General features: G+C 38.6%; 1 protein-coding gene across 11 annotated transcripts in view; it reads left to right on the plus strand.

Moving 5' to 3' along the window:
* SUPT3H (SPT3 homolog, SAGA and STAGA complex component) overlaps positions 1-25,028 on the plus strand; it is a 438,440-nt gene that overhangs the window by 141,247 nt on the left and 272,165 nt on the right. The window contains exon 1 of one of the 11 annotated variants that reach the window (XM_034766671.1): positions 8,848-8,866. The exons of the other annotated variants lie outside the window; for them this stretch is intronic. The gene's annotated coding sequence lies outside the window, so the exon portion shown is untranslated. Of the gene's footprint in view, positions 1-8,847; positions 8,867-25,028 lie in introns of those variants that run through there. 11 annotated transcript variants of the gene reach the window in all.

Below are 25,028 nucleotides of genomic sequence, written 5' to 3' on the forward strand. Positions count from 1 at the left end.
AAAGCTGCATGTGGCACAGTACATTTGTTCTTATCTTTAATTTTCTTGTCTCTTGTATTCGGGTTTATGGAGAGCAGATAGGATAAATTAATTGTACCAGATTCTTTATAGCATTCTTCTCCACTATATTATCAAAATACAGTTAAGGTGAAGATGAGCGTTTTCCACTGTTGAAACTGATCACCAATTGTGTAGTATTTTTAAATATTATTTAATTTCCAGAGATTTGGGGGGCAGACAATTGATACTCACATTTTAAAAAGAGAAACTTCTAATATAAAGAACCACAGAAGCTTGAGATAGCAAAGACCTAAAATGAACATTTGTTATGATACCTACAAAACACTTGACAGTGGCTAGGCACCGGGTGTATGATAATCATTACTTGTTATATTAACTGTAAAAGTCTCACCGCTACCTAGTGTTCCCCATTTTTTTGTCCACTGTTGCCTCTCATATATTTAAATTGTAAACTTTTTTTGGGGGGTGGGAGGGATTGTCTCTTTGTTCTTACATGTCCATACAGTGCCTAGCGCAATGAGGCCCAAGTGTTACTACAATACAATAATAATAATTTTAAAAAAAAGTCATCCAGTCCATCTCCCAAAGGAGGACTTTCAAACTAGGGACGATAGGAGGCATTAGAGTTTACAGCTAGAAAATCTGTCCAAAAACATTTTATCTTAATAGTGATTCTCAGTACTTATCTGCTATGACAGCAAAACAAGAACGTCCAGTCTCCCAAGTCTGCAGTCTGTTGACACAGGTATTGCTTGTGATTTCACAGAATCTGCACTAGTGGCCTAAGAGATGTTGCGTACTATCAAATGCTGTTGAATTCAGTAGAAGTATTTTGTCAAGTTTTTATAGAGCTGAAGTCAATAAGGGTTGGAGGCACTCAGTGTATTTTAGGATTAAGCCCTACAGTATGGCTTTAATACAGTATCAAATTATCAGTGCAGAACAGATAATATAGACAAGGACTGATAACATTTAGTGAGCAAAAATGGCACAGAAGTCCAAGGCTTGGTCTACACTACCCCCCCCAATTCGAACTAAGGTACGCAACTTCAGCTACGTGAATAACGTAGCTGAAGTCGAAGTACCTTAGTTCGAACTTACCTTGGTCCACACGCGGCAGGCAGGCTCCCCCGTCGACTCCGCGGTACTCCTCTCGCCGAGCTGGAGTACCGCAGTCGACGGCAAGCACTTCCGGGTTCGACTTATCGCGTCCAGACTAGACGCGATAAGTCGAACCCAGAACTTCGATTTCCAGCCGTCGAACTAGCTGGTAAGTGTAGCCAAGGCCTATGAAGAATACTTACAGAATAAAGAAGAACAGGAGTACTTGTGGCACCTTAGAGACTAACAAATCTAAGGTGCCACAAGTACTCCTGTTCTTCTTTTTGCGGATACAGACTAACACGGCTGTTACTCTGAAACCTTACAGAATAAACAAATGTTTAAGTACAATATTTTATGAACTGTAATGTAATGGCCCCTCTCAAAGGTTGTTATGTTATTCTTCAACTCAGCCCTGCACGGGCATCCTGTGTCATAGTTCAGGATGCCTTACTTAATAATTTGTCAGCATAAATTTTTATACCGTGCATTTTTTGCATATGATTTTTTTAGTTTCTTGTGCAAATGTTTCTTTTTCTTTTAATTGTTTTTGTACTGATCTTGGGATTTTTTTAAACATAGCATGTACGGGTTTTGATTTAGTGCTGCATATGTGGAATCTTATTTGCTATGAATTGAACTGTGGCATCATAAATTAAAATACTGAGTGATCACCAGTATAATTTTCCTGCCTGGGCAACACAGTGCCAAGAAAGCAAAACATATTTAACAAATACAGAAATTTAATATGGATAGATTTCTTTGCTGTTAATATAAATTTTGAATGTGAGTATTTAAGGTGAGACCTTCTCTTTAGTATATTGATTTTGGAAAATGAGGAGTGTGTGGTGACTGAATTTCCATTGACACTTTTTTTGCCATTTCTAGTAGTACATACTTGTTATTTCAACTGTTCCTTGAAAATGGCTATTTCAAATCAATATTGAAGTTGCTTGTCATGTGATACTGTCATTTAGTCTGACTTGTAAAATTGCTGATCAAAGATTAAAATAACTTTAAATATATTTATTTTAGCTATTTTAATATATCTGTAAATATTTATAGCTTGTCTCTTGTAAAGGTGTGAAAGAAGACATTTCTATTTTTAAAAGAATGTTTTATGCTTTGCTTCTATTCATTTAGCAAAGTGTGAATACATATATTTTGTTCAGAAATGCTATTTAGTTTTGCATATTTTATTCAAAATGAGTTTAATATAGACTTTGTCCTAAAAATATTTCAGGATTGGAGCATAATAACTACAGATATCAACGATATTTTAGGAATTAGAACTGTATACCAGTAGTAAATTTTGGCCATATATCAACTGCAAATCTGTCTTGGTATTAGTTCAGTAAGGGAAAAGTGAAAAATTATTTAATTTTATTGTTAGCAACAGTTTTTTACTCTAATACAAGTATAATTGAAGGCCTACTTTTTTTTTTAATGTATTCAACTGTGAATATGACCGTTGGTTGTTTTAGCATTTTTGTAAATATATGTAATACTTTAGAAAAATCAGGAGAGATAGCTGAAACTTAAAACTTTGTGAAAATATTTTGTCTACATTGAAAATGTTCTAAACTCACGTTTTTCAGTAATGCTGCATTTTAGAGCGCCATTTGTGCTCCAGAAATGGAAGCATGCTTATTTTGGATGGGTCTCTTAAATATCATGAAGAAATTACACCACAGTTGCCTACAGCTTCTGGGCTATATTTTTTGCATTTTTGTTGTAGTAGTTTTTTGTTTAACTTGTTCATAATTTACTCCATCTTCACTGCTTTGGAATTCCCTACTAAGGTTTATGGTGAGTCGCCTACATTTCACTCATCTCAGTGTGTATCCTATGTAGTTGAACTAGTAAATTGAATTCTAATGTGCTTGGATCATAGCTACAAAGATCAGAGCATAGTAATGGCTACTGCTGAATATATTTAATGTTAGAGAAATATTCTAAAAGCATAAATTCTATACTTATTTATTTATTTATTGTACAAAGTAAAGCAAAATATTTGGGAGAAAATAATACATAAGAAACAATCTACATTAAGTCTTCTGTAGGGCTTTTATCATAAGGAGACACCTTGTAAACTCTGCACCAGTCATGAGTTATCAGGCCTCCTATTCATGAAGATAGATATCGCTTTCCCTATTTATTACTAAATTAATTCTGCTAAACTTTTAAATGTTAATTATTAACATTTATATGCTATATGTGACCAAAGTTATTTACTTTTGTACGTTTCTGAATGAGTAAAATTAATAAGTTTTGTTTCTTCAAAAATATGTAGTGTCAATCATTCACAGCTATTCTATGTCTGATTACTAGGCTATATTACTATAGAATGATACATGTTGGCCTGATCTTGCGAGGTGCCGATCACTTTCAACTCCCATTTTTGAAGTCAGTTACTGTGAAGGCACTCTGTAGCTGGTAGAATTGGATATTCAGTGCTGGACAACTTTCTTTTAGTATCTGACAAAATATTGCTTCAAACTTATTTTATGAAAAAAACTGTCATGTCAAAAGTGATATAGTACACTATTTTATAAACAAAACATGGAAACAGTATAAACCTTAATGCTTACAGATGTAATCCCAAATTCCCTTGAGAGCAGCAAGCTAGAGAAAATTGATTGTGATTTCAAAAATATGAATCTGCTTTAAGCATCTTCAAATCGCAGTTTCGCATTCAAAGCTGACAAAAGGCCACGGAAAATAATTGTCCTGACTGAGCCTTTCTGCAGGGTTTTTAAGATCACAAATCAAGCTACTAAAGTGATTTCAGTTGGAGTTATGGATGCTTATGTCCTCTCATGATGAGGTCATAATACAGACCCTGATTCTGTGTGAAATAATTACAGAATCAGGTCCATAAACCTGTTATATTTTTTTAAATGAGTATTTATGATGATTCTTTATAAACCAAACATGCAGGATATGTAGCCTATTAGAACTAAATCATACCTTGTTTTATATCTGAAATCAGTAAAACTGTTTTTCAAACTATTAATTCACCATTTCACACATCTGAGATCCTGTAATTTATGAACAAGCATCATTGGAATCATAGGACTGTGCCATAATAAACTCAGATGGCTTATATAGGAAACTCTGCATATTAATGTATGTGATGTACAATTCGTTTTCCATTATCAAATGCTAGAGAGTTGAACAAACGAGTGAAATTCTGAAAGTACAGTGTAATTAGTTATACATAATTTTATACAACTTTGAAAGGAGCAAGCACTTTATATTTTGTAGATGTGAAAAATAGCTTTGAGCAATGTCCTTTTATGAACAAAATGCTGCTAAATTAAAACAAGAAACTGTAATCTGCTAGAAATTCAGCTCAAGGCAGTTTGCTAAAAGTTTAAGAACTTTAATGTTTTAGTTGGAACTGATGTAGAAGAGGTATTATTTTAAACAAAAATGAAGTCTACAGCTATCTGGTTGTGAATGTGTCTCAATTACAGTGGCGTCCATGGATCTTGGATCTGAATGAAGATTTGGCTAGAAATTCTCCACATCCTATTCTGTATTTCCCTCTGAATAAGAAACAGCATGTGTGAATTACATTTACTATAATCCACTCCATACTGGGTAATAAAAATTCTGTGAAAAATTATTATTCATGGTTTAAAATTACACTGATTATATTGCAAATATTTCCAGTTTTAACTAGCTATATGTAAAATGATTTTCAAAATGTAATGCTGAGTTGCTAACATTATAATATTTTGCAAAACGCATGCATATAAATAAGCACTAACTGTAGTTACAGACAATCACATTCCAATGGTCATGTAACTTCCTGCATTTAACCTAACATGAAACATTATTCACTGAAAAGGAAAAATACTTTTTCCTGAGTTTGCCACCCAAGCAATTAGAATGAATTGCTACTACTGTAAAGTGGGGAGTTACTGAATGAGATAATCTGTATTTAACCTTCCCATAATACAAGACTAAGGAATAAAAACATGTTCTCTTATGCATCAACTTAAAGTATTTTTTCAGTTGTAGTTAAGTTTATAAAGATGTTTCTTCTGTTTTATTAGAAAAACCAAACGTGTATATTTTAGAAATCATTTTGAACTTAACTGCTGAAGTTGCTACAGCACATGCAATACACTTAAAAGAATTTTTAGCTATGAAGTTACACCAATACTTTCACTATCCAGTTTTAATCAAAACAAAAAGGGGCATTGCTACCATCAGTGCATACACATGATTAAAATGAATGGTAGCTATGTGTGAATTTTGAAGGGAAACTATAACCCTAAACTAGAGATGCCTTATTTCTAAAAGTTTTTATAATGAGCATTTGTTAAAATGTCACATGATTAACTTTCTTCTAATATAGAAATTTAGGTTAGAACTAAATAATTAAATTAAAATGTATTCAATTTAAAGCTGAATAAAAATTAGTTTCTCATTTGATATTTCTTATTTCGTAGAATATGTTAAAGCTTTCATGTGGAAGTGCAAAACTATTTTAGATGGAAACCCAATATACTGCTTTATCCCTTCTTTCTCAATCCCAGAATGTGAGAGAGAAGTTACTGCATATGATATGGGATAAAGAATAATTTTCTACCTACAGAAAACTGACTAGTCCAGTAATATTAAAAGGATGAGTCTCTCAGCATAAACTGGTGCTAAAATTATAGTTTTGTATAGTCACTGATAATTCTTTCACCAAGAAGATTCTTAATTAAACTGCATTCAAATCAAGCTGTTTAGATAAATGTTCAGTCTAGTTTCCGTATGGTACGTCCAGTTGTTTAATTGGGGAGGGGGGAGTGAGGGGAGAAAGGTGAGCTAAAACATAAGGAGATTGAAAACAGGGCCATTTAACGTTAATCTAAATTCTATTTCAAGCACAGGTATTTTCTACTAAGATGTTACTTTTGTTTAAAAAGGCTAAATCACAGCTTTAACCATGATTATCTACACATCTTGGCTTCTAGAGCAGTGAAGTTTATTATATGAGAGGGGCCACTATATCAGAATCAGAAAAGCTCTTATGAATAGCTACCATACAAACTAATGTCAGAGAAGTGCAGAGAGCAAGTCTTCAAATAAACTGAAAAATAATTTTTTCTAGGTGCCGTTTTCATGTCTCCTAGCAAATTAGAGGTCGTACTCCTAGCAGCTTGTAAACCAGAAGAAGTTAGCTCATGGCCTCACATAAAAATGTAGCAGTCTGTTCCTCATATGCCACCTTCGTATTTAACCAAAAAATAGCTGCTAGTTATATTTTTAAAAATAGAAGTCTGTTTACTTTTCTTAATCTGTCTTGCAAATTGCAAATATTTCTGACCCTCCACCCTTCTTCCATATTTTTCTTTTGTGTTTGATACAAGTAATTAATCTTATAGATTGGTTTTGGACTGTCAGAAGGATATAATATAATATAGTTTACTGACTGGTTGCCTTCCAGATGTCTACATGGGTTGAAAACTGGATTATGGTATTTAAGATACAAACTCGGCCCTTGCTTGTTGCAGAAGAATACTCCTTAGTTAAGCCACAAACTCATATAAATAAGGCTCTCGTCTTAAAGCAACATATTTTTCAGCTGATCTTTGAAAATATTAATTCAAAAGTTTCACGTTGGAAATGTTTTTTCTTAATTATGTTTGTATATAACAGACAAAAAATTATTTTGCTATGGGATTAAAATAGGAGAAATAGGCAAAGGCAAGTGGATGAGAGGGTACAAGTTTCACAGTTAGATTTAAAAAAAATATACAATCTAAAGAGAGTAAACCACAGATGTGACTATATAGTGGTATTTAAAGATATGGATCTCTAATATTTATGACTGCTCGTCTTATGTAACCACAAAGTCAAAAAAAAAAAAAAAAGAAAAAGAATTATATTTTGTGAAACCATATTAAACACTGTGCATGCTTTATCTACCTACACCTTTCCTTCTTGGAAATAAATACAAATTCAATTAAATGAACTTCATGTAGTTTATAAACAAAACAGTTCAATTAAGGGATGTTATAGCAAAATATGTCTCATGCAGACTTTCACTTAATTGCAATTGATCTATATGTCTCAGTATATTGCACAATATGCTTTATAACTTCTAGGCAGTCTCAGGAAAGCCAAAACAAACATATTTAGCCTGCTAAAATTAGAGAATTTTTGATAGTTTTATTATATTTTGATAGTACATAAATATACAGTGCTCATGTTTTCATGGTTGCCCTGTATGATAAGAAACTATGTGTTAGATTACATTTTGACAAAATGAGCAAAATACTGTTTTTTGCCTTACCCTGTTAAGCAGTTTTTCTAATTAATTGAAATATCAGAATAAGTAATTTTACATATTTATATTTAATTTTTAATTGTAATCAATATTTGGTATTCATGAATAAGGTAACTGCTCTCAAGCTAATATAACCCTCAGCAAAATAAAAAATTTTTAAAATCTTTTTCTTAATTTAAATGACATAGCAATATCATTATTATACAAGAAGTTGGTAGAACTGCCTATTATAAGGTTGCCAAACATTTCCCATTATATGGCTATTTCAGTTATTTGTAACTTTGCCCAACTTTAACATTTGAACAGAAATTTTCCATGCTGACTATCTGTCTCAGGCTGATTTTTTTGGAAAAGTTCCGCCAAATGGTTCATCCATTTCTAAGAACAGGGCTAGGAAAAAAATACTTGACATTTGACAGCAAGAGTCTCACTAGTATGTAGCTTCTGCCTTTTTCCTGTCCCCATGAAAATCCAACCAGATTTACGTCTTTGAACATGGCTGTTAACATATGCCTCTTCTGTGCTCTCCATGTTCCTGGTGCCCAGGCAACAAGGAGGAGAAGTAGGAATCTGCTTGGCTGAAATGCAAAGGACTGAGAAGCATAGAGAAGTATCAGAGACCTGGTGTGGAGAAAGTGGGAGGAAACGGAACAGTCAGGCTGCTGGAATGGGTAACGGGCAGAGAGGGGAAATAAGAGCTGGCTGCAAAGGAGTACATGCTAGAGGTGGGGCATAAAGGGTTGTTACCACTAAGACATGCTCCCCTCTGTAACCTGGAATAGAACCCAGGATTCCTGAGTATCATCATCCCTCTTCTGTCAGCAACTATTTGTGAAACCCACTGGCAGTGGGGGTAATGACTTGGGACTAGTCATCAGGAGGGGAGAAGTGAGGACTAGTTGAGCAAAAAGACTGGGATACGGATGAGAAGCGTAAGGAGTGAAGATGGGGACAGGCTAGGTGAGAATTTGAGGTGGGGAAGAGACAGGATATGGGGATAAGGACAAGTTAGAGGAAGTGGGGCAGAAGGAGTCATGGTTGGGGAAAGTGTGTAGAAGAGTCTGTGCCCACTAGAATACACTTCCCTCTAGAACATAGAATGGAACCCAACATTCCTAAGTCTCACTATTCCTTTGCTGTCAGCAGTATCTGTGAAACCGACTGGCAGAGTGTCCCATCCTCTCCCTCATGCTGGTCCATACACAGGATGACAACTTACTATTGCAGTCAGTTACTATGTTATTGGCAAAGGTCTTTATGGTGGATCTCAAGGTTCCAACCCTCTTGATGAATCATGTGGGTTTCAGTATGATGTCACATAATGGAATTTGTTTTTTTCATTTTTTTTTAAACTAGGAAACTACATGCAAAAAACAACAACAACAAAACAAAAAAAAACACACCACACCTTAAACGAACACTATAAAGACCACAAAGTCAAGCACGGAAAAGGTAGGAAATTCCAGAAGTAAGGTTGCCTGTGTGAACTGAATTCGGCCCCCTTGTGCATATGTAACGGGGTTACACATGTGCATTATGATAGTCTTTATTTCCTTAAGCAAATACTATTTTTTTCCACATTCAAATTCTGCTCTAAAGACAGAATTATTAATTTCCTCCTGGGCCTTCCTGTGGTGCTCTCCACTATAGTTATTTCTGGGGGGAGGGATAGCTCAGTGGTTTGAGCATTGGCCTGCTAAACCGAGGGTTGTAAATTCAATCCTTGAGGGGGCCAGGTAGAGATTTGGGGCAAAAATCTGTCGGGGGGTTGGATTAGATGACTTCCTGAGGTCCCTTCCAACCCTGATATTCAATAAGTATTAATGATGTAATTTTCACAACATCCCTGTGAAATTAGGGGTGTGGTGGTGGTATCCTCATTTTACAGATAGGGACCTGAAGCACAAAGTGTCTGGTCAGAAGTATCTACTAATTTTGCGTGCCCAATTTGAAACACCCAGGATCTGATTTTTGGGAGTATGTCACATTGTATTACACTTTATATATGTTTTTTTTTTAAAAAAAAGCTTCTGTTGATTTCGGGTGCAGCTGTGAGTGCTCAGCACTTCTTGAAATCAAACCCTTGGGTCTCAAGTTGTGCACCCAGAAAAAAACTGAACACACAGTTAGCAGTATTTGGGCACTGATCCTGTAAAGATTTAGGGCTTGTCTTCATGTATAGTGGTGCAGCTGTAGCATTTTAGAGAAGACACTGCTATGCTGACGGGAAAGCTTGTCCCATTGGTGTAGTTAATCCACCTTCCTGAGAAACGGTAGCTATATCGACTGGAGAAGCTCTCCCTTTTGATATAGCACTGTGTACTATATCAAAGGGATACGGGGGGGGGGGGGGCGGGCAGGGGGTTAAGTTGGTATAACTTGGTTGATCCACACCACTGAGCGACATAGTTATACCAATATATATCTGTAGTGACGACCTGACCCCAAGTTCGTGCTTAAATTTATATACTTGGATTAGTCCAAGTGAAGTCAGTAGGATCTCTCACTTGGACTAGTCTCAGATAAGTTGGATTGTGCATCCTTCTTCTCCAGGCTTTTTCTAGAAAATAAGACCTTTATTTACCATATATTTAAAGCAGCTTCAGTATAGTACCTTTCTTAAAAAATGCCAAATGCATATATAATTAAAATAAATAATTTGAATGTCAGGAGTCATCATAGTTTTCCTGATCTCAAATAAAGTCCTCCCAATCATTTAATTGTCCTATCATTTTGAATTTCTATAAATTTAGAACGAAATTCCACTCTATTACACAGGTGTAAATTCAGAGCAACTCCAGTGGAGATGGTGTGTATATATATATATATGGGTATAACTGGGAGCAGAATTTGACCTTTAAAAATTATGTAAATAATTCAATCCTTTAAAATTTCACATCAACCCTATCTATAAATCTAATTCATGTCATTAGGTTTGCTGCAGCATCTCCAGATTCTGACATGCCATTTGGACGGATAAATGGGATAATATGTAATTTATTATTTTTAAAAAGTTGCTGAGAGATGATTATTCATTATATATCACATAAGTATTAATTTCTAATATGCACATTTAATTTAGATAACTAATTATTAAATACATATCTGATGATTCAGTTATGAGTAAAGAATTGCCAGAGTGTTTCTTACATTCAGGATGTATTGAGGAGAGTCATTGGGTTAAATCATCTCCTCCTGTGGAAAACCCTCAGCAAAAATAATGCCTCAAAAACTCAACAAGTTCACACTTGTGAAGTTGCTGCCCCCTTTTGCTGTCATTGGAGAGTGTGTAGCTGCGCAGAAGGGCTAAGAGCATGTTCATGAGACTCGGTGCAGGCCAATGTCCTCTGGAGAACACCGCCTCCAACCCCATTGTTCCCAGGGCATTATGCTGCCTGTCCTCTTTGTAGGGTGACCAGACAGCAAATCAGGACGGGGGGGGGGGGGTGGTAATAGGAGTCTATATAAGAAAAAGACCCAAAAATCGGGACTGTACCTATACAATGGGACATCTGGTCACCGTATCTCTCTGTGTTGCTCTGTGTCTCTGCCATTTTCCCTAGCATTATGATTCATTCAGGATCTGTGCTGCTAATAGCTCTACCTTTATCTGTACTTCCCCAGGAGGGATAAAGCAGCCTTGAAACGATTACTTTTTCCTGATGATGTTACTAACGGTAATCCAATGGATATTTTTGCACCTAATATCATGTAATGTAGCTGCTCTATGGTTCTGTGTCTGCCTGAACTTTCAAGGTCCGTACCATCTTGTGTTATTGTTGAGCAGTTTGTGATTAAGGCAGGGAACAGGGACTTGGGAGATCTGATTTCTGTTTCCAGCTCTGCTCTGTGATCTTGGGGAAATCACTTAATCACTCTGAGCCTCCATGCCCCATTTATAGAATGGGGATAATACCTCATGGGAGTGACTGAGAATAAATGTGTCAACATATGTACAAATATACCAGGAAGATGAGCACCAAAGAAAATCCTATTGTAGCAGTTTCTTGTTTCTGACCCTGGGGTTTGGTCCCCGTTTCTAGTATTTGTTTTTGAGGAATGAGAGAGACACGTTGATTGTCTGAATAAGGTGTTCACTAATTCAGCTTTAGGGAAAAAAAGGGTTGATATGAAATTCCTTTCATTTTTTGAATGTTTTTAGTCCTGAGGATGACTGACCTAAAAATTGTGTATTTAATATTAACTATTATACTAATACAAAAGTGTGTACTTAAATTTTATACATGTAAATATCAGTGAATTGGATTTTTTTTAAAAAGGGAAGAAAAATGGTGCCATTAAATAAATTTCTCGTATTTTTGCTTATGTCAAGTAATTTTTTTTTTTTTTTTTAAGGTCTGTCCGTAGTACTGCAAATCCTGTTGGGTGGCAGGTGCAGTTAACCACATCACAGAGCTTCAGTTCTATATTTATAACCAGATTTTTTCTACTTAAAATTATACTTAGCAAACAGTTTAAATTTTAAACTAATATTTTGCTTCTAATGAGCAGTTGGGAAAGGTTTTCCATCACAAAGCATAATGTCAAATGAAAACGATCTACATATAGTGTTAAGGTTGTGAGGCAAACCAAGCAGCAAGGAAATTCAGCATTACTAATAATCCTGTATTAATGCATTTCAAAATTATTTAAAGGAAAGCCATAAAACTATAACCTTCGTTAATTAAGAATGCGAGAGTTTTCACTTCACTTTTCCTAACATGTCTACTTATACAACAACTATAACATTAATTTTATGCTTAAATTTTCATAGCAGTTTTACCTAATAAGACATTCTCTAAATACATCTCCATTAGCTTTTAAAGACACTTAAGCAAGGGCGTGTGTTGGGGGAACAGCAGATAAATACCTATTTGTGTTTTTTTTAATTGACTTTTTTATATACCGTAGATGAACAGTTTAAAAGTGTCACATGGTGCATTCCACAAGTAAACCTCAGCATGCATATACAGATATTAAGTAAGGTGACCAATGCCCAGATCATGACTTGATCTCTGAGTCAAGAGACAGAAAAATACAGTGCAAGAGTAATGTGTTGTACCTTCTCAGAATCACTCTGTCCAGTTTCCACATATGCAAAAAGAAACAATTTTTTAAAATCAGTATGTTAACCAAAGATGTTTGATATGCATAGTAAAACTTGTGAAAATGAGTAACTGTACAGTTGTTGCTTTTACAAAAAAAAAATACTATCCTGGCAGTTATCATTTTCCCCTCTAAAGTTATTAGACTATATTATGGACTAATTGCTTGTCAAGTTTTATTTTTTTAATCAAAGCCATTTTTGAGTTTTATATGACAGCAGCAAAACATCTAAAACTGTCAATTGTATCCTCCTCCTCCACTGAAAACATTCAAATTTTAAAAGCAAAAATCTTGGTTGTAAATCAGATATGACACATTTTGGCCTACAGTAATTTTTTTTAGAAATAATTGTTTAGAAAATTGGAATTTATAATAGTATTGCTCTGTCAGAAATTTAATTATAGAAATGCAAAAATCTGTTTTAATGAAAGGGACTATTAGCTATCACTATTTGAGTGGTGACTATGGAGGGTATAATATATTCTCACATTGCATAGAGATTTTTCCTATGTATTAATTCTGGCTCAAACACATAAGGGTGTTTGAAGATGGCCCCATTGAAGATGAACTCCCATTGACTTGTATTTTTGAAATGTAGAAAAGTGGTGTAATCATGTTTGGGAATTTTCCCTCCTTGTTATCCGTATTTAAACTACATCACTATATATACAGTATATGTTCAACTCTCCTCTTTTTCAGTAAAGAGATCCCATTCAAAAATACACTGAATTATTGTACTAGTATAATTTTTAATGAAAATATTACTGTAAAACTTGAAATTTTTAAAATGCATATATTATCTTTTTGGATAAGTGTCTGTGAAATTAGGGAACTATAAAATAATTTATACTTTCATTAACCAATATGTAATAAGAATAATTTTGCAAAAAATAATGTGCCTCAGAATATTTCAAATTAAACACAGTAATGCAAGAGGATATCTAAGGTGAAAGATGTTTGTGTAATGCTAAACATAACCAAAGAAACTGTGGTTTTAGCAAAGGTACCATTGCTCTATTTTATCAAGTGCCAGAAGTTGCATAATGAAAGTCTTTCATTTTGGGGGGGAAAAGAAGTAGAGAAAAAAAACACACAAAAATGCCACCCAGCTGGTAGAGATCTTCCTAATTTTTACCTGATTGTATTTCTGAAGAAATATGGCAGGGCCCTCGTAAATTTTCAACATGAACTGCATTTTTGTTGCCAATTTCCATATCCTTTTAAAAGTGCTGAAGCGTGCATTTGCTATTTATGTTTGCAGTAGACTGAGTACACTTTTACTATTTGTGGTTTTAGAAATTGGAAACAACCAAACAGTGGTGCTATGGTCTAAAAAAATAAATTTTAAACAGCTGTGGGACAGTATTTTTAGAATGGTAGAAGTCCTTCTAAAGACAGAGTTGTAACTGTGTATTTCTGTAGAAGGAATACTACAAATAAAAAAAAAGTCAGAACTCTATTGTGATTACACCTTTATTTGTTTTGTTCTGGAATAATTTAACTAACATTAGACAATTTCTTTTTATTTTTTTGTTGGCAAATAAAACCAATCATGTGAATACCATTGTGCCAAATCTTTTCAGGCTGTCCATTTAGATATTTGAACTAGTTAAAACAAGGCTGCTATTTATTTTTATATAGAGCTTTACATATTAATAGCATTTTAGCTAACTACTGCTTCCAATGCTCTTCTGGGATAGGTAAGTACATATGTACTACTTACAGATGCGATAACTGAGGCAAAGAGATGAAGAGATTTGCCCAAGGCCATGCAGTGAGTTAGTGGTAAATCCAGGATTAGAATTCTGAACCATCTGGCTTGACATCTAATGCTCATTCCTATTTATCTCACTATTTTTCTGGATACACTAATATTTGGGACTTAGCAATTTGATATTGTATCTCATTATTTTATTAATATTTCCCATGTCTCTTAATGGATACCTGATAATACAGCCACAGATGACAACATACAGTGATCTTGGATTTGTGCTTGTCTTGTTAGCATATTTCAACATGCTTATTTCCAGACGTTTGCAGTATACTGTAGAAAGTGTAAGTCCTTTGAAAATGGTTCTTTAGGTCATGAAAATATGAAACTAACCCCTCCCACACACACCTGTTTAAATCTATTTTAATTGGGCCCAGATTGTTAGTTGAATGTTATAACTATTCATATGATCATACATTTAAGGGCAGAACGGGATCATTATGGACTTTTAATTTGATCACCTGCATAACACAGGCAATTGTATTTTACCCGGTAATTCTTATGTTGATCTCAATAACTGGTTGAACTAGATCATGTCTCTTAGGAAGACAATCAGAATTAAATTAAAATTAAAATTGAATTAAAAACGTCAGTTTACCAACCCTTGGTAAACTTGTCCAATAGTTAATTGTTATGAGAGAGAGACTGTGTGTGTTTGTGTGTATGCACGCGCACCCCTTCTTTCCAGATTTCTAGTTTGCAGTCCTGTAGTATCAGATATTGTCTCCCTGTGTAGATACATATATTTTGCAATCCATTTATTTCTTAACCCTTTTTGTATTAAGCTAAATAGATTGAACTGTTTAAGTCCCTATTGTAAGACATGTTTTCCAAACCTCAAAACAGTAATGCTGCTATTCTCTGAATCCTTCCCAATTTTTCAACATATTTTTTTAACCTGTGGACACCTGTCTCAACAATGCGTTAGGTTACATCTACACTGCAACTGGGAGAGTGTGCTTTCCAGCTCAGTTAGACACCTGCTGGCTGTGCTTGAGCTAGTGCACTAAAAATAGTGTAGCTGGGGACAGCTTGGGCTTGCCGCCCGAGAACAAACCTGCTGCTACCCTTTGGCTTCATTGCTATTTTTGGCACACTGACCTGAGCAAAGTTAGCATGTCTTTCCACCTGAGCTGAGAAGCACCCATAGAAATGTCACTTCAGGGATCTCCTTTTTATATGTCTACCGTTACCCCAAGTTCTTTATAGAGTTACTTCTTACCAGAATACAGTCCTCCATTCCATCTGTAGCCTACGTTCTTTGTTCCTAGATGTGTATCCTTCCATTTGGCAGCATTTGTTTGATTGCATTCAACTTACAGATGATCCAGTTCTCTGTACTGCTGACCTGTCTTTATGTACTGTTCCACCAAGTTGTCATCTGCGAACTTTATCAACAATATTCTCGTATTTTCTTTAAGATCATGTATAAAAATATTGAATACCTCTGCTCTGAGAATTGATTTCTGCAGGGCACCAGTAGAAAGATCTATACTCTTTTGATGATTCACTGTGAATAATTATATTTTGAGATCAGTGAATTAGCCTGATAGTGCTAAATATTGTAAACTATGTTACTTATTTTGTTACTTGTTATATGCCCTTGTTAATTTCAGAGTTAAGGAAAAATATTTATTACTTAAAGTAAACCTTGTCAGTAAATGGTAGATGATCTTTAGGAAGAAATGTATTGTATGTTGATCATATTTGCAGTTAGTACTGAACTAAGAGGTATTTCAAACACACAGTGGGAGGGAAGTGTAGCAGGGTCTAGTAAGCCTAGAGAAATTCTGATATAAATTGTGTTTAGAAAAATGTCAGGAAGTGCATTTGGGAAGAAATAATGGTAAGCATCAGTACGAAAACAGTATTTGACTATAAAAGAGTACCGGTAATTGGAATACGCAGTTATGGAAGAAGTTAGCTTAGACCTCACAGTGTTGTAAAGAAGGCCAATTTCAGTTGGGCCTGAGCAGTAATACCCCTTATGTACAGCCATGATAAGGGAGCACTTAGAATTCTCTGAATCTTGTAACTATAAAAGAGACACAAAAGAAAATTCAAAAAAGCATGCCCAACAAGAATTGTGGAAGTTAATAATGTATTTCGTATGCTACTCCGTAGGTGGTGTAACCACCCAGTCTCAATTCACTAAGCACTATCCTCCCCGCATTCAAATACCTCAAAAAGTCAACTTCTTCAAACATAAGATGTGAGTTTATTATCATTAGCGGAAAATTAAAATAATTGAAAAGGGACCAGGCAAAATATAGAAATAATGTGATGTATTTATGAAGACAAATTGTAAACTTAATGTGAACAGTTAAAATGTGGTAATGCAACTCGATATAGTATTTGAAATAAAACATAAAGGGGAGAATTTTGTTAACTGTTAAAGGGTAGTATAAATATTTCATTAAAATTACTTAAGTTCTGACTGTTTAATATTTCCTTTTTATCTAGCAGAGATCAATTAAATAATTGAAAATTTGCCATGGACATAATTGGTACACTAGCTCTAGAGGTGTTCAGAAGTAAACTACTGTTGATAAAACATTTACTCTCCATTTTCACCCACATGCGCTCTGAGACCAAAATTATTTTTAGGGCGTGGTGGCGTGAGGTTTATAAGACTCTCTTAGAAGAGAAGCAACTAACTAAAAGTCCTAGGGCTGCTGGAGTCACTTTATTCCTTTCAGTTATCTTGTTAGGTTTCTAATAGTCTATCTGAATTTCTAGTCAAGATAAGAAAAAATTCCAAACCCTGAGCTCAGCCACTATACTATTGCTTTAATTAGTGATTGAAGGATTATGCTTTCTTCTCTTAGTGCAGATGAAAGTTGCTGTTGCAGTGGATGACTAACTCTACCCTTCCTAGTGGTGATTAGCTCTCTTTAAATGTTGGAATGGAAGATTTTTCAGGTCCCTGCTCTGTCCTAGGACTTCTAGTTAGTTGCTTCTCATTTTAGGGAGTCTTATAAATCTCACACCAGAAAACACTATAAATTATTTTGGTTTCAAAGTGAATCTTGTTTGTGCTTATGTTCCCATGATTTATAGATTTTCTTTCTTCATATATCAAACAGGTAAGGTTCTTACATCTGTTTAACTTGGCCACTGTCAAATGCATGGTAATTTCTAGGTCAGTCAACCATAATTTCCAGTTTCTTAAAAGGGATTATAGTATCTTGATCCCTATTTACCACCTTTTAGGTGTTCTAGGATGCTAATGATTTTTTACCTCTGAATTCAAAAAGGTAATGAAGCCATTTCTCTGAAGGAATTACTCACTAAGTTAATTAATTTAGACTGTTCTCTTTTAGAACAGTCTCAGTTCTAAGGACCTTAGCTAAATTTGCCCCACAAATAGTTTTTTCTGGACAAGGTGCTGTTTTCTTTGGTCCAGAGGACTTCCTCTTTGAATTTCTGAGCTTTGACCATTTAAAATGTTGTGTGGTCTGTGGCCTGAGGGTTTGAAAAAGGGACCTTGCCCCTACTTTTTCCTGAGAAATAGCAACTGCAGACTTCCTTTTTCAAATACCATCTTTTTGGTTTTCTTCTAAGACTTAGCTAGATGCTTGGATTGGGTCGTGGTTCTGGGTTTGAAGATCACTTTTAAAAAGGGCTGTTCATACTAAATCGTCTTAAATTAACACTTAGCTTGATGATATCCTCAAAATGACACATTGTTCAAAAGACAGAGGTCCTTTGATAATTTTATTATAAGTGTATTGTAAGATCTGCCTTATAACAGATTTTTCTGCAAACGCAAGAGTTATTGCCTTGAAATCAAATTATGATTTTCAGTAGCTCATAGAATTGGATTTATGAAACTGGATGAACAAGTGTCTCAAACAGATTAAGAGAAGGCAGAACACCTACAAGGAATGGAAGAAGGGATGTATCAGCAAGGAAAGCTACCTCTTGGAACTCAGAAAGTGTAGGGAAAAAGAGAGAACTGCCAAAAGCCAAGCGCTGTTGGACCTTGCACAGGAAAATAAAACCAACAGTAAAAGGTTCTTTAGCCATATAAATAAAAATAAAAAAAGGAAAGAAGAAGTGGGACTGCTAAGCACTGAGGATGCTTAGAAAGATAATCTAGGTATGGCCCAACACCTAAGTTTTTAATAAGGATAATATATATGGATATATACCTCCTAGAACTGGAAGGGACCTTGAAAGGTCATCGAGTCCAGTCCTCTGCCTTCACAGCAGGACCAAGTACCATCCCTGACAGATTTTTGCCCCAGATCCCTAAGGTTGAACTCACAACCCTGGGTTTAGCAGGCCAATAGTCAAACCAGAGTTTATCAAATTGGGGGTCCTGACCAAAAAGGGAATTGCAGGGGGTGTTGCGGTATTGCCACGCTTTCTTATATACTGCATTTAGAGCTGGGAGGCCAGAGAGTGGTGGCTGCTGCCTGAGGGTCCAGTTCTGCAGGCAGCAGCGAAGAAGTAAGGTTGGCAACACTATACCATGCCATCCTTACTTCTGCACTGCTGCTGGCAGCAGCTCTGCCTTTAGAGCTGGGCTCCCGGCTAGCAGCCTCTGCTCTCCAGCTGCCCAGCTCTGAAGGCAGCGCCGCTACCAGCAGCAGTGCAGAAGTAAGGGTAGCCCCCCCCCCCTACAATAACCTTGCAATCCTCCTCACAACTGCCTTTTGGGTAAGGACACCTAAATTACAACACCGTGAAATTTAAGATTTAAATAGCTGAACTCATGAAATTTACAATTTTAAAAATCCTATGACCATGAAATTGACCAAAATGGACCATGAATTTGGTAGGGCCCTACCTATGATGGGAGAATTGCTAATATACTACCTATATTTAAGAAGGGGATGGGGGGATGACAAACTACAGGCCTGTTCGTTTGCAATTGTATGCTGGTTCTTAGAACAGTTTTTGAAAGAGAGTAGTTAAGGACATAGATGTAAATGATAATTGGGATAAAATACAACATGGTTTTACGAAAGCTAAATTGTGCCAGACCAACGTGATCTCCTCCTTTGAGAAGTTAATCAATTTTCTAGGCCAATGATTCTCAAACTTTTTTTTTTTTTTTTCATGGACCACTTGAAAATTGCTGAGGGTCTCGGCAGACCACTTAATGATCTTTCTAAATGTTGTTTGTAACGTTAGCTAACTGTTGTAAAGCACTTTGGATAAAAGCACTATATAAAAAAACCCTTAATAATTGTTTTTTTGTCCTACAAATAAAAACACACAACTCGTATTTTAATATCAGTAGTTTTACCTTTCTAATGCGATGGATGTGCCCTCTCTTCCCTGCCACGGCAGCCCCCGAGTCGGGGCTAGGAAGGAGGGAGAGTCTTCCCCGCTGCGGCAGCTTGCGAGCTGGGGCTGGGAAGGAGGGGGATCTCCTCCACCATGGCAGCCCCCGAGCTGGGACTGAGAAGGAGGGGGATCTCTCCTTCTCTCCCCTGTTGCTGGGAAGGAGTGCCATCTCTCCCCCGGCAGCCACAGCCCTGGAGCTGGGAAAAGTCACTTCTTTTTTTGGCCTCAACAGCCCTGCACATCCCAAATTCCCCCACCCCCTCTTCTCACCCCACTATCCCCTCCCATCTACCCCCTACTCCCCCCAAGGCCACCACCTCACCTTAGATGTGCGTCTTCTCTAGGGTCCAGACACCTAATTCGTGGAGCCACACCTGCACGGCTCCAATAGTTAGGTGGGTGGCCCTTCATTCTCTCATGTGTGGCCGCCGAGGTGCACACCTTAGAGGGAACTATCCGCAGATCACCTGAATGGAGCTCGTGGACCATTGGTGGTCTGTGGACCACAGTTTGCGAACCTCTGTTCTAGGCAAAGGAAATGCAGTAGAGCTAATCTGCCTGGATCTCAGTAAAGCATATGATACAATTCCACACTGGAAATTATTATTTGAATTAGAGAAGATGGGGATTAATATGAGAATTGAAAGGTGGGTAAGGAATTAGTCAAAGGGGAGACTTAAAGTGGGTTATGCTGAAAGGTGAACTGTCAGGCTGGAGGGAGGTTATTAGTGGAGTTCTTCAAGGATGTGTCTGGGGACCAATCTTATTCAACATTTTCATTACTTACCTTGGCGCAAAAAATGAGAGTGTGGTAATAAAATTTGCAGATGACATAAATTGGGAGATATTGCCAATATGGAGGAGGACTAGAATATAATAGAAGAAAATTTGGATGACCTTGAAAACTGGAGTAATAGAAATGGGATGAAGTTTAATAGTGCAAAATACAAGGACATGCACTTAGGCTCTAACAAGAATAATTTTTGCTATTTGCTGGGGATGTATTAGTTGGAAGCAACAGAGGAGGAGAAAGACCTAGTGTATTGGTGGATCATAGGATGACGGTGAGCTGCCAAGGTAATGTGGCCATAAAAAGGCTCATGCGATCTCAGGATGCATCAGGCGAGGTATTTCCAGTAGAGATAGGGAAGCATTATTTACCATTATACAAGACACTGGTGAAATCTCATCTGGAATACTGGGTGCAGTTCTGGTCTCCCAAGTTTAAGAAAGATGAATTCAAACTGAAACAGGTGCAGAAAAGGGCTACTAGGATACTCCAAGTAATGGATAACCTACCTTATGAGAAGATACTTCAGAAGCTTGGCTTGTTGAGCCTAACAAAATGAAGGCTGAGGAGAGATATGATTGCTTTCTATAAATACATCAGAGGGATAAGAACCACAGAGGGGAGAAGTTCTTCTTCGAGAGATGTCCCTGTGGGTGCTCCACTGTAGGTGCTGGTGCGTCCCTGCGCCTTCGCCCGGAGATTTTTACAGCAGTACTCATACTGGCCACGCATGCTCAGAAGCTGCCCCCCGCTGTGACTCTAGGTTAATAGTACGCATGCGTGGCTGGTCTCCTCAGTTCCTTCTCAACCGTCCCCGGCCTGAGACGGAGCTCAGCAGACTCATTAGCAAATCCTTCACTCTTACCTTTTAGTAACCAGTTCTTGTCAGTTTTTTTCTGTTAGTATAGTTACTTACCCAGTTCATCTGTTTAAAAAAAAAAAAAAAAAATTTTTTTTCTCTGTCAGCCGCGGCTATGCCGGGCTCCACAGGTTTCAAACGCTGCGCTACCTGCAAGGAAGCTATCCCGTTGTCGGACGGACACTCAAAGTGCATAAAATGTTTGGGGGAAGCTCACATTCCCCAAAAATGTGCCCACTGCTGTAAACTCAGCTCCAGGGCACGGAAAGACAGGGAGCTTAAACTCAAACTGCTCCTGCTTCAAAAATCTATCGGGTCAGTTTCAGACCCAGGCATTGAAGCCGGCTCCGCTACCCGACACAGCCCCCCCCCCCTCAAAAAAGCTCAAGAAGTCTACGAAGAAGGGGCACCTTTCCTCACCGAACAAGACTGAGGCATAAAGTTTCTCCAGGCAGATCAACGATCTCTCTGCCTGTGCTCCCTCGCCTCAGCAATTTCTATGAGCCAGGCTCCTCCGGAACAGCGCAAAAGCCGCCTGAGGCTTCAGCGCCGCCGAGAAGCTCCGGTGCCGAGGCATCAGGCTTCCAGTTGCCTGCCTCAGTTACGGCACCGTTCGGCACCGCGAATGAGACGGTGCCGACATTCCACAGCACGCCTCACCCGAGGCAGCCTGACATTTCTCGCCCGGCACCGACCGCGGCACCGACGCCTGCGGGGCATTCTGACACACAGATCACAGCCAGAAGCCCCGATCGCGGGAATGCTCCTGTGCGGCAGCCTCTATCGGCTCAGCTTTCATCTCCCGCAGGAGCTTCATTCACTCATTTTACCCAGACAGCTGATCTTCTAGTATCACCTACCTTGCAGTCTCCGCTCATGAATGCATATTCTTTTTCAATGCCTGAGTCAGGATCTGAGCAGTTTTCCTCCAGTGAGGAGGAAGCAGATCCACAGGGAGTTTTTTCTCCATATCATGACTCCCAGCCCCGGACCCAGAGCAATAAGGGTTATGGAAATACTACCTCATCCCACTCTCAGGACCCTGCCCCTTGGGGGATGAACCCCTGGATGGCACCACCTATGCCCTACCCGCCACCATGGCAATACTGGACACCATGGGCATCATACCCTCGGGAATACATGCCCCGTGGCCACTCGACCAGGCGCAACACTGATCCAGCGCCGTCTCCTAATGCATATGCCAGTGACACGAGACGCCTGGCAACACAGCCACGCTCCCAGGATAAACCTAGCCCTTCTCCTGGTCCAACAGACCCGGAGTTAGCACCTGAGGAAGCATTACTTCCCCTTCCTCCCACTCCCTCTGATGAATATACAAAATTCCAGGACCTCTTTAAGAGAGTTGCTAGTGACCTGAACATTAACCTGGACGTGGTTCCCGAACAACAGCATGAGCTAACGAACATCCTACAGCCCCCTTCTTCCTCCAGAGTGGCACTCCCAATTAACGCAGCCCTTTTAGAACCCGCTAAGTCCATCTGGCAGACTCCAGCGACAAGCCTACCTACCTACAAGCAAGCGGACAAGAAGTATTTTATTTCTCCAAAGGACTCTGAATTCCTTTTTACCCACCCAGCACCAAACTCATTGGTAGTAGACGCTGCGAACCAGAGGGCTAGACAACAGTATTCTCGTTCTGCCCCACCTAACAAGGATAGCAAACGACTGGACCTGTTTGGTCGCAAGGTCTATGCATCCTCCACCCTCCAATTTCGTATAGCTAATTATACTGCAGTCCTGGCAAAATACGACCATAAAAACTATAATAAGTTAATGGACTTTATTGATGACATTCCAGAACAAAGAAAACAACAGTTCAGAGCTATGGTTTCTGAGGGCCAAGCCATTTCACGCACCGCTCTCCAAGCAGCCCTCGATGTAGCCAACACAGCGGCAAGATCTACCGCTACAGCGATAGTCATGCGACGGGGCTCATGGCTCTCCTCTTCCTTTTTTCCTCGCGAAGTTCAGAACACAATTAAAGATCTTCCCTTCGACGGTGACAAACTCTTTGCTTCTAACACGAATGAAGTGCTTCATTCAATGAAAGACTCCAGAACAACCCTCCGGTCTCTAGGTCTCCAGGCACCTACAGCAAGAAGACGACAATATCGATACCAACCATACCACCGGCCACGTTATCCCGCATTTACACAACCTTCCCATAGACCGCAGCAACAGCAACAGCCGCAACGTCCACGACCAAGATTCCAACAACGTCGCCCAAACTCTGCAGGGGCGCCTCAACCCCCACCAGCTAATAGGCAGATTTGAGGACTTGGTCGAGGGTTTAGAAAGCAACGCCCTCACTTCAGCCGGCACACCAATCTTTGGACACCGCCTACGACCTTTTTTCCATCAATGGAGGAAGATTACCTCCGACAAGTGGGTCTTAGAGGTAGTTACAATTGGATACGTCATCCCCTTCCTCTCCTTACCTCCCACCCACCCACCCTCCCCGTCCCTCTTCAGGGACCCTTCTCACGAGCAACTACTCCTCCAAGAAGTGCAACATCTCCTTCATCTGGGAGCAGTAGAAATCGTGCCAGAGCGACACAGAGGGAAGGGTTTTTACTCCCATTATTTCTTAACGGAGAAGAAAAATGGGGGATGGCGACCAATCCTCGATCTCAGGCGGCTCAACACATTCATCAAAAAGCAAAAGTTCAAGATGGTGACCCTCACTACCATAATCCCAGTGCTGGAGCAGGGCGACTGGTTTTCTGCCCTCGACCTACAAGATGCCTATTTCCATGTCACTATACATCCGGCCCACAGACGTTTCCTCCGATTTACCCTTGGTTCCACACATTTCCAATACAGGGTACTCCCCTTCGGACTATCTACAGCCCCCCCGTGCTTTTTCCAAACTTCTAGCTGTAGTCACTGCTCACCTCAGGAGACAAGGGGTAGTAATATTCCCTTACCTCGACGATTGCCTCCTCAAAGCTTCAACATTCGACGAGGTGCTCCGGTTCACACGGCTCACAGTCGAGTGCTTTCTTTCTCTCGGCCTACAAATAAACAGAGACAAATCCACATTACGCCCCACCCAGCACCTGCAGTTCATAGGCGCAGACCTCGACTCTCGGACGGGGCTAGCATCGCTCCCACCCGATCGCTTCAATTCCATACACCAACTGGCCACAATTATTCGCAACAGCCCTCAGGTAACTGCCCGAGACTGCCTGCAACTACTAGGTCACATGGCCTCGTGCACTTTTGTCGTCCGGAATGCACGCCTACACATGAGGTGCTTCCAAATGTGGCTGGCAACAGTTTACAAACCGAATATGCATTCTTTAAACAAGACTCTCTCCCTGCCTACTCCAGTCAAAGATTCACTACATTGGTGGACCGTCCACTCCAACCTCTGTTCTGGAGTCCCGTTTTTTCAACAGGCTCCATCACGCATTCTGACCACCGATGCATCTATGACAGGGTGGGGTGCACATATGTCTCATCACACAGTACAGGGACTATGGTCACCAACCGAGACCTCCCTGCACATAAATGTTCTAGAACTTCGAGCCATTCGCAACGCGTGCCGTCACTTCCTGCCACTAATCAAACATCATCACGTACGCATAATGACGGACAACATTGCATGCATGTTTTACGTAAACAGGCAGGGCGGAGCTCGTTCCCATTCACTGTGCACAGAGGCTATGAAGCTCTGGAATTGGTGTATTGCGAACAACATCCGGGTATCAGCAGCCTATCTTCCCGGAATCATGAACACCACAGCGGACGAACTGAGCAGATGCTT

Source organism: Trachemys scripta, chromosome 3 (genome assembly GCF_013100865.1).
Source record: "Trachemys scripta elegans isolate TJP31775 chromosome 3, CAS_Tse_1.0, whole genome shotgun sequence".
Lineage (NCBI taxonomy): Eukaryota > Metazoa > Chordata > Testudines > Emydidae > Trachemys > Trachemys scripta.